The 11,876-nt window shown below is 37.3% G+C and overlaps 1 pseudogene; it reads left to right on the forward strand.

Moving 5' to 3' along the window:
• The first annotated feature begins 277 nt into the window (after positions 1–277).
• Positions 278–11,613, forward strand: LOC108751236 (annotated as a pseudogene).
• The last annotated feature ends 263 nt before the right edge of the window (positions 11,614–11,876 follow it).

The following is an 11,876-nucleotide window of genomic DNA, read 5'->3' on the forward strand; positions in this document are numbered from 1 at the left end:
TGCAAGTCTTGATTTGCGTTAATGTCACTAGTGCAAAAATGAGCGTTACAGCCCAACTGCGGCGCGCTTTACTCTCCTGGCATGTCATTATTGCGTCAGTGCACATATCACGATCCAATAGTGCGGTGCCTAAATCAGTAAGCCTTTATTGAAGTCCGCTTAGCGATAGCTTATCAAGTGATGCACTGGGAGTCACTCACAGCGGTCAGCACTAAACACGTCAAAAGATCTGGTACACGAAATGGCGACAAGCCTTCACGAACACGTTACAAGGAAGATGACGGCTAGACACGCCGAATGTTCCAGCAACAAGATGGCTAAAGCATCGAACCAATTACGACTTTACTCTCAGCGTACGGCGACGGCTTGAACGGACTTCCTGCAATAACTCGAGGTGTATCCCACTTCTGAGATTTTGTAACTAATAGGTTGTAAGGTGGAGATGAGACTTTGAGTTTAATCGCCTAAGCTAGGACAAACTGATACTTTTCCGTGATAGGTTTTAATTGAATAGGGAAACCGAAAGATAACCTCGTAAACGCTAGGGGTCGTAACCAGCAATTCTTGAGGATGCAGGAAGGCAAAGGAGGGTACACTCCCGAGCACGACACAATGATATCTTCAGACACTTATTCTCTTCTTCGTACAAATCCAGAATGCCTCCCTGCAAGGCAATGCCGTGCCTTAGCCCCACTTTTTTTTATGTGCGACCTATCACGCAAAAGCTACAACGATAAAACCAGTTGCATGGAACGATCAGATCACGTGGCCGTAAAAGCCAATCACAGGACAATCAAACACGTAAGTATGTAGAGAAATCCCACCATGCATACATCAAATAAAATAAAATTAACGGATTCTAGACAATTCTATCTTACAATCTATTTACTAATTTTACATTGTCGACGGCAGTTAACATAAAGTACTTTAATTTTTATTCGTAAATAATTTTTTTTTTTAGATCCCTGATACAGTAAAGCGTATTACAAAATGTCGTACACGCTATATTATTCAGTATATTATATAATAGCATTAATTAATAAAAACAAGCGATATTGCAGCAATTAAAATTGTATAAAAGGATATTTCTTTACATTAGAGAACACCTTTTCGATGATCTTGACCTTGTCATATATTATAGAGATGAGGATACTGATCAACTTTTCCTTATAAATTAATTGGCGGCCTCTTATAATTTTCGAGATATATTGTATTTACATAAAACTTATTTTCAAAATTTCATTATTTTCTGTGTATGACTATGACATTTTCTTGTATATGATTGATAGTGTACATACGTATATGTATATAGAATCAGAGTTATTTGAAGCTAGTATTTACATTTACAGTAAGTCAAGTTAGAGCGTGGTCGAGTTCATGTTATTAGCCTTGAGATAGGTTCGAATAGTTTCATACGATGTATTTAAACTTTTCTGCTTCAATTTTGCTTGTGCTTGACGCAATGTTAAGCCAGGATTCCGCGAAAACAGATTCACTATTTTTTTATCGTCTTTTTTTGTCCACTTTGCATATCGAGCCACGTTCCGGTAAATCATCGACATTTTTTGCCACATTATATCGCTGCACTCACTTCTGTACGAATCTGTACGAATGATTTCGACTTTCATATATTTAGCAACCGCTAATTGTGACATTTTTGGACCTTTCGGGTGAGTGCAGAGAAATACAACCGTGAGGAACACGCTTCATAGCGTGATGCGTATTTGGTACTCATGACGCTTAATGTGATTCTCTTAAGAAAGTTCAATGACAACTGAATCTTCTTTGATAGTGCATCAAGGACAAAGGTGCTCTCTATAAATTCATGATAGATTTAGGACGATATCTTTTATTAGCTTTGAGTAAGGCCGACCACGCTCTTACTTGACTTATTGTATTTAATAAGGCAAAGATTTAATAAATATGTTTAATATATACTCTACCTTGCGTAGAGGTTTGTCTAATCTTTTCCGTATTTATTTTTTTAAGTATTAGATTGTTCAGAAAGTAATTTCGTTTTTTTTATGAAAATAAAATTTATTTTAATGAAAATTATTTTCATAAAATGATTTCTTATAGTGAATAAATATTTTATTGAATTATATATTGTCCATTCTGGTCCAATACCTTTTGCCATCTTTCTGGCAGTAGCATGATTCCACGCTCATAAAATTTTTTTGTTCTTTGCTGGCAAAAAACTGATCCAGGTGATTTTTGACTTCCTCATTTGAAGTAAAGGTTTTACCGTCTAAAAAATTTTGTAGAGACAGGAACAAATAATAATCAGAAGGTGCCAGATCTGGAGAATATGGTGGGTGTGACAGTATATCCCATCCAAGCTGTAAAAGCTTTTGGCGAGTTACCAAACTTGTATGAGGTCTCGCATTATCTTGGTGGAACACTACACCTTTTCTATTGATCAATTCTGGCCTTTTCTGTTTAAGTGAATTATTCAATTTGTAGCTGATGACAGTACACTTCAGAATTGATCGTTGTGTTGTCCGGTAGAAGCTCAAAAAAAAAACGATTCCTTTGAAATCCCACCAAACAGATAGCATCACCTTTTTTTGATGAATATCGAAGTGCTTTAAGTCGGTTCATCTTTTTTACTCCATGATCTCTTGCGTTTAACATTGTTGTAGACAACCCATTTCTCGTCCCCAGTGATGATGCGCTTCAAAAATGAATCATTTTCTTGACGTTTGAGAAGCAAATCACAGACGTCAATGCGACGGCACAAATTTCTTTCCGAAAGAACATGAGGAACCCATATGTCGAGCTTTGAGATTAAACCTAGGCGTTTCAAATGATCATGAACGGTCGAATTCAATAAATTTAATCTCTCAGCGATCTCACGAGTTGTTATTCGCCGGTTTGCATCAATTAATGCCTTTATTGTGTCTTCATCAGCTTCAACTGGCCTTCCAGAACGTGGTGCATCTTCAACATCAAAATTGCCGGATCGAAATTTTGCAAACCAGTTTTGGCACTGGCGTTCTGTCAATACATCTTCTCCATACACATCGGATAATTTTTTTCTTGCTTGAACAGCATTTTTACCTTTTCGATAGTAAAAAAGTAAAATATGCCGAAAATGCTGCTTTTCACTTTCCATATTTGATAGGGCACCAACCAAAAACTACTGCGTAGAATCAATCGAACTTTTTTCACAAGCAAGCCTTGCTATATCAGCTGTCAAAATATATAATGATTATGCGGCTTAAGTGTGAAGTTGGCTGTGAAAAAATACAATTAAGTCCTCTGTTGGGAAAAAATGAAATTACTTTCCGAACAACCCAATATATTGTAGACTCATTCATTTAGTAAGGCAAAGATTTAATACATAAAATGTATAGGTATCCCAATCAGAAATGATAATGAAATCAATATTAAATCGACGTCGATTCGACGTCAGTTGACATCGATTTGATGCCTTCGACATCGAATTGTCATTGATTTGATGTCGATTTCATTATCATTTCTGACTGAGATGTGGCTATAGAGCATGCATACGTGACTTAAGAGGGTTGAATTGAACAATTTTATTTTAGTAAATACTTTATTTTGCTAATAACTTGTTAATAATTTGTTAATAACGTTGATAACAGTGATCAACTAAAATCTTTTAAAGATTCTTACTTAGGATTATGATCTTGAGAACATATGTCAAGGTCAAAATTGTCAAAGTTTGTTTTTTAAGATAAATTAAGGTTAATGGAAACTTGCCGAAAAGTTTCCATTTAAATGTTGAATTTCCCGTTTGAGATGAGTTATTTGATTTAGTTTTTTTTTTTTTTTATTAATATTAACTAGTTATTAATTTGTAATATTGCAAATCAGATTCCACTGTAGTTGGGAATCAGATTCCACTGTATCTGGTAATGATTCACTTTTGACGGAAGGATCAATGATTACGATTTAAGAGATATATCATTATTGATAATGGCTACAAAGAGAGTCGAAACGTTTAATAATAAAGAAGATTAACACTATGGAAATTAATCTTTGAAATGAATTAATCTCTGGCATGCTCGGCCTTGACTCAAATTAGTTTTAAATTTGTTTATTTTTATTTTTAAGATTGTGAGTCTATTAACATTTGATATTTTAAGATAAAGATGTATTAATAAAATTATACTTTTAATATCTTAGAAACTATAAGAGATTGCCAATTAATTTATAAGGAAAAGTTGATCAGTACCTTCATCTTTATAATACAGGTCAAGGTCAAGATCATCAAAGAAGTGTCCCTTAATGTAAAAGTTTACCAGAATTATTTATACGGACTATACAAGAGCCTTCAATTTATCGTTGCATATTTATTTGTTTCGCTGATTCATGAAGTCGAGGAAACGTTACTTTAGTAGAGTTTGTATGTTCGGTTTTCACTTGAATTTATTTCTCGTGGATCAATCTTAATGCGTTCTCATTTGCCTGCTGTCTTCTCTCGAACTGAGGGAGGACAGTACACGAAATTTAGTCGTTGGCAAATCTAAATCAATGATCGATGACACGATGGGTCGTTACTATTCACTCTTTGAAGGGCATATTTTTTTTTATCTGACGGATTCCTATCTTGCAATTTTATGTTTTTTGGGTTGCTGATTGCGAATCTAAAGTCAGATTTCAAAAATTCGAAATGTTAGATCTGATATGGCTGTCATATACAATAATAAATTAATGTACAATACTCGTATATCTGAATGAATATGGCTTTCACGAAATTGCTCTTTCATTTTGCGATTTTTTCAGAAAAATAGAATATTTTAATGTTAGACGTCTTCATCAGTTTAATCAGTATTCGTTGTTTTGTTATTTTATAATTTTTTTTTAATTGATAAAATCATGATGTTCAATTTGTTACGTCCAAGCTCCGCGCGCATGCGGAGCTGAGGGGGTGAACGTAACGAGGAACCGAATTGTTAGACCGATTTGGTCGTGTCCGGGCTCCGGACCGCAAGGGAGCCGTGGGGGAGGACCGACGCAAATCGGGAGGCGCTTCGCTTCGTCCTGAGGCTCCTAACGAGCCGGGGGTCGAACGGAGGACGAAGCGGAAACCTCTGCTCGTGCTCCGCTAAACGGACACACGAGTCGGACGTACTTTGAAAAAGGGTCCAAACTGGGTCAGTGTGCCGAGAGGGGCGCACTTTAACGCCAGCTGTGCCAGTACGGCCGTATGCCTTGACTTTCGGTCATGGAACTTAATCCGAGTGACCGGGGAGAAGGCTAAGTGCAATCGCGGGCGAGCTTAAGAATACGAGGAGGGGTTTAGTTTAAATAAATTACCGGGAAGTAAATTTTATAATAGTATAATTAAGGAGAAAAATAAAAACTGGAGTTATGCATTTTTGAATTACAAAAAAAAATATAAATATAATTTTATCAGGTAAATATAATAATACAATTTTCGTTTTTTTTTTTATTAATTAAATGTACTCGAGAGTGTGTGTGCGTGCGTGCGTGCGTGCGTGCGTACGTGCATGCGTGTGTGTGTGTGTGGTATCATAGAAGAATGGAAGGGAGGAGAAAATGAGGGGAGAGTAAAGAGAGTATAAATAGGGAAAGAAGTGAGTGGATTTGGGAAGAAGAAAGGGGGGAGGGGTGGTATTAGTACAGGCTAGGATCATAGGGATTGAGAGAGAAAAGGTCGAGCGGGACGAGGGACGCCACTGGGACCGAGAAAAGGCCGTCGGATCCTGGAATCCTCACGACGACCAAATCTTGGTTGGAGGGGGTGGAGTGCACCATGTACTCTAAGAGTTCCTGGGCATCGTGGAAAAGATGGGGGAAGGGAGCAGCGGGAGAATACCCATGGTGTAGGATCGAGGGGGTGGTATCAATCTGAGGGGGTGATGGTGGATGCGGGGGGAAATTAGCAGGAGGAATAGGGGATGGATTCGAAATCGGGGAATAGGAAATTTCGAGGAGTGGAGATAGAGTATCTATGGGGAATTGAATAAGGGGAATCGGTTCCGATACTGTCGGCTGGGCTTGGTGAGAAATCCGGGCGCGGGCGGCGAATCGGCGCGATCGGGCGGTTCTCGTCAGGCGGCGGCGACGAGGGGCGAATGGACGGCGTGAACGCACTAAAAAATTTATTGTTTTTAATGGGTCCCCAAAAAGCAAGAGGGAAAGACGGGGGGGACCACTTGATGTTAAATAATGTGAACTTACTGGTGATGTAGGGCCCAACCGCAGAGAAGGTGGCGTCGGATGTTGTGTATGTTGAACGGACTTCCTCGATCAAGATACTGGCTGTTGATTTGGGGTGAATCCCGATGGTAGAGTTTGTTCACACTGATTCTATCCGAACTTAAAGTTTCGCGACCAACTCACTGATTTTACGAATTTTGATTATCGCGACTTATCGCTCGATTGCTCCGGACTTCGAGAAAAATCTGCTCTGCTATCTATCTGACTGTTTATATGTTCTGCTATCTAACTGACTGTCTATATGTTCTGCTATCTAACTGACTATCTGTCCGCTCTGCTATCTATCTGACACGGGGGTTGCGGAATCGCGATTTTTATACTAATCGCCCCAGATTACTCAAATTTGGATTGGTGGAATAGGTTTCGTTAGCTGGGAGTAGGATTTTCTTTCGCTCTTAGATTGGTCAAGATTTTGGGGGAGGAAAGGATGTTGACAGGAATCGGTAGAGTGGGAAAGTGAAGCTCCAAAATTTTATGACCCTAAGATTTATGGGGAAACGTACGTCTCGGGCGCCGAAAAGTCGCGGATGCATCGTCGCCACGGGACCACCCAGAATCTACCCCTGAACGTCGCGTGCCGTTTCTTAAATTTTATAATTACGAATTCGCGAGAATCGTTCGCGACTTGATCGTTAATCTTGGCGTTAATCAGTCTTACGCTTTCCATACATATTGATTTTTATCTCGGAGCGACATTCATGGGGAGATAACGGATTCTTAGTTTTTAAGATAAAAAATAAAAAAGGAAAGAATATAAAATTTTAGAGTTTCGAGGAATTCGAGATCTTTATGAAAGAAAAAAGTCGCGTGAGTCCGCCGGACGTAACAAATTATATATTTTTATTAAATGATAAAAACAAAATTTGATTATATTTTTCAGCAATACCTTATTTTTAATTTTATCAATGCTGATTCTATGAGTCAGTAGTCTGCAGTTCTAAGTCTTATCGATGAATTGGTGAAATTTTTTTTGTTGAAGAGGAGGAAATCTTCATAGATCTGTCGGTAGGCCGAGTCGGGGCGGGGGAGTGTGGGATGTGTCCCGCGCACACCCAAACTTATATAATACATCTCCCGGTTACCTGAGTCACTAAAACCTCCTTTGTGTCCTTCACAACCTTATGAGGGAAGACGCCCTAGTATCATGGTATGTATTTTTCTCGAACACCCCCCTTTCCCTCCCCAACAGTCACATCGTGTTCGACGGTAATTTAACATTAATAACATTTGTTATGGCCTTTCCTATGTTCCAGTAATATTATATTTAATAATCTGGCGCAGATATCAGAACTGTAGCAGTGGATGTTATCCGCTATCAGTAGTATTATATATGGGTAGCCATGAGCTGTCAAAACAAACCCCCATCATTTCACCTCCGTCGCCGGGGGTGTGGCCTGTCTGAAAAATGGCGCGCTCTGATTGGTGACGCGAGGGTGTGGGTAATGAGATAATTAAATGATGCGTTTTGATTGACTCGATCCATGGCTGTTCACGCGCTGATTGGTTTTGTCCATAATCGTGCTGGCTGGAGAAGAGTGAGGTAATGGCAGAGATGAATACCGTGACACCAAGGAAAATCGGGACCGAGACATTTTTTTGTTATGGGGGGAAGAAGAAAATGCGGGCAGCGGATATGAAGAGCGCACATTTTTTGTCCTGTAGGTCATTTTTTGCTGCAGCGACTTAATGTTTCTGACGTACTGACGTTTTAGTGAAAGGTTTTTTTCTTATTATTTATGACGAGGACTTTACGAGAATTTTCGGGAACCTCTTGCTTTTTCCAGGAAGAAAAGGGAGGTAAAACAGGAATAAACAAATTCGTGCTGATACGCGTCGTCGTAATCAGCATGATGATTTACTTGTTTTTAGAGAATTAATTTCTTTTGTATTTTATGCCGGAGATATTTTTATTTAAATATGATAAAAATCTACATTATTTAAGCCTGAAATGTTGGGATATTTGGAATGTGAAATAGTCGAGAATTTAAGATACAAAGATTTTATTTATTGATAAAAGAATTATTACGTAGGCTGCTGGAAAAGTTTCTGCAATCTAATACTTCCAGGCGCCAACGTTCTGCTACTATCATATCCGTAAAATTAGACGTTTTTAACCTATAATTCAATTGACAGTTTGTACCCAAGCCAACTAGTTTTGTTTGTATAGTATTTTAAAAGAAGTTATTTTGTAAGAAAATGGAAATTTCGCGTGAAAATTTTCGGGCAATGATTTTTTATGATTACAAATGTAATCTAGCTCCGAAACAATGCATCGATTGACTTCATTTGGCTTTTGGGGATAAAGCACCATCCAATAGGAATGTTTATAATTGGTTTGCCGAATTCCAGCGTGGACGTACCTTTCTTAGTGATGAATTCCGTGAACGTCGTCCATCCACGTCTGTTGTTGCCACTAATGTTGATGCTGTGAGTGAAATGATTGAGCGAGACCAGCATATAACATACCGCGAGATTCAGGCATCCTTAGGCATTGATATGAAAGCAATATACATGATTTTGCATGATCACTTGAGCGTACGGAAACTTTGCAGTCGTTGGATCCCACACAATTTGACCGAAGCTCAAAAAGGCTCGTGTTAAATGGAGCAAAGAAATTCTCGAGAAATTCAACCGAGGTCGGTCGAATTTGGTCTACAACATCGTTACTGAGAACGAAACATGGATCTAGCATGGATGAAGCAACTCTATTTCCTTAATCAAATATCGGACGCATTCGTTAACATTATCGAGAATAGACGTCAGTTGCTTTATATGCGCATCGACACATTTGATTACACATTTGATGATTCTCACATGATGATTGACACATTTGATTATTCTCTCCATTCCTTGAAATGTAGCTTGCTGCATTACAATCGCGACGGAGTAAGATTTTTTTTTCTTCGTCGGCGGTTGTGTTGGTTCTGCTTGCATACTTGCGGATGAAGTCTTCTTTGGAAAATTTTTATCTTGCTTGCGCGTCACCATAAAGCTGACAAATATGTTTGCGAATGAGATAGGATTTGATTTTGCTACTTCCGTTTAGATACGTGCTCATGAGTCCTATATTCTCTTGAAATTGTTTCCACGCGTTCGAATCGAAGCTGATTCCTTCTGCGTAATTATCAGTCAATTTGATGATAGGCTCGAAGATTTCCTCCTTTGTTGATCCCACGTGTAATTTCTTCGTATGAGAGGAATTGAATGGGTACGTCGTAGAGAGCAGCAAATATTGTTGCTTATTTCGTTCGGTAATATTGTTTATCACGCGAGGATTATCAAGCACAAAGTGATTTCCAATTTCTTGTTTTTCAACTACGCGAAATCTTTGGATGAACGTTTCTCATACAAATAAAGGAAAACTAGGAGGATTTCGAAATGGACTCTTCGAACAACGAGACACGACTAAAGTATTGTAACACTATTGCGCTTATATATGCTTTTCGAAAACTAACGAAAATCTGTGCAGAATATTTGTTTAAATTGTTATTTTTCTAGAAGAATTTTGTTATGCTGTTATGTGACGCAGTTATTTTTTCAGAAAAAATTTTTTCGAAGATGGATAACGGAAATATTTTATGTCACAAATATGCTCGAATTTGTAAAAAATCGAATAAATCGTCAAGATTACTCGAATATAAAATACTATTATATTTGAAAATAATACGTTAGAGTAAAAGAAATATTCTAACGTCGAATTTATTTTTCATAAATTTTAGAAATATTTCTCACTAGCACGACTGAAACTAAGGATATGTATGAACATAAAAGTTAATCCGAGCAAAAAAGCAATTTTAATGTTTAAAAAAATTCTTTTCTAATAAAAGAGAAACGTTGTCCCTAAGGAAAATTATTTATCAACTGTCATAAAACTTTGTTATAGCATAAAAAATTAAGTCTTAGTTATATAACAAAAGTCAAGAAAAAAACTTAAGTGACAAGGGTTATATTCAGCGAGTCCACGATTTTTCTTTCTTACGTCAAAAGAAATCTAATAAAAATCAAGCACTGTGTGATATAAGAATGAAATTTCGTTTTTTTTCATTAAAAGAGTTTATTTTTGCTTATCATAGACTAGTAGTATGTGAGAATTTGTCTAAAAAATGGCAAAAATGGGAAAGGTTAAATTTAAGTTACTTACTTAGTTTACAATAAGAATAGTACAAAAAAACATGTGACAAAAACTTTTCCGAGATAACGAAAGTGAGAGGAAAGGAATTTCCTAAGACGAACGATGGTGGGAGTGATGCTCATATGCGAGGAAGGGAGTTAATTTTATGTTGTCAAAGTTTGTTAGAATGTTATTCGTAATCAGAGAGTTTTTATCATCTCCCACTCTGAAAATTTTTGAAGAAAATCTCTACGTAAAAGGAAGGAAACCAATCGAAAAAATTGTCAAAATCTACTAATCAATGGCGTGGCTAGAAATTTTTATTGATTCATTCTTTAGGAATTTTCGTGAATATCATTAGCATATAAATAGCGCATATCGAATGAGTTAAGGATTAATTCTACGTTGATTTTCTCTGTCAAGAGTTGATTTTTGTTGTGAAATTATAAAATCAATAGTTTCGTGATCGATAAAAATGGCACTTCGCAAATCGCTTGCAAAATTCTTTATCATTGCCTGCAACTTGAATCAGAAGTTAGTTGCAGTTGATTATCTGACAAAGTTGTCAGAAAACGACGAGGAAAATTATTCAGTTTTCGGGTGAGTGCATTGTTGTGCACAAGCTGGGGCATTGCGGCGGCAATGCGAGATTGATGGAAATAATCTCACATCATTCAGAAGTGACGCAAGTGCTTTAATCATGAAGAAGATGATGATGGAGATTACATAACTGACTTCAAGCGTCACGCTGGAGGTAAACAGTAACAATATATTTTTTGAAGTAAATCAAAGTAAATTTTATTAAAAGTTCGCTTCATTAAATTCTAACATTTGTTTCATAGTTTCGAATTGTATTGCAGGTTGTGTGATTCCGCATTGTGGGCGACATCTGTTAGGCCGACTTAGTTTGAGACGACGATGTCCAGCCGAACAAGCGATTAATAAAGTCGTACCAGCACGTAAATTGGAAAATAATAAAAAATTAATTAGAAATTAAATTGCAAATTGAATTAGATAGTCTACTAAAATATTTAATTTTTTAGGAAGAGCACGAATGGAGGGATTACTCCCGTAATGAGTGCAACATCCCCGTGGTTATATTATCATCTGGTAAGTTGGATTTTTAAAATATTTCTCCCTATAAGTCCAGTTCTTGTAAGAACAGAATAATAATAAACAAATAATAAATAAGAATAATAATACTAAAAAATATAATTGTGTTTTAGATAATGAATCGCAGGATTCTATCCATATGCGTGTATTGTGGAGCTTCCTTATTCCAGCACGACGTAAGTTTTAAAAAGTTAGAGAAAATCCACAGTAGGTTTATGCAAAAAATGATGAAATGTTACTTTTTAGCGCGAGAAAATGAAGAAGAGGAGGAGGAGCAGGAGCAGGAGCAGGAGCAGGAGGAGGAGGAGGAGGAGGAGGAGGAGGAGGAAAAAGATATAGAGAAGAGAGAAGAGGAGGGGGAAGTAGAGAACAGCGGCGACATTTCGGTGGAATCCCGTAATATCTCGGAGATAGAAAAAGCTTTGGAGGGGGAAGAAGG

This window comes from Trachymyrmex septentrionalis, unplaced genomic scaffold (assembly GCF_001594115.1).
Source record: "Trachymyrmex septentrionalis isolate Tsep2-gDNA-1 unplaced genomic scaffold, Tsep1.0 scaffold110, whole genome shotgun sequence".
Classification (NCBI taxonomy): Eukaryota; Metazoa; Arthropoda; class Insecta; order Hymenoptera; family Formicidae; genus Trachymyrmex; species Trachymyrmex septentrionalis.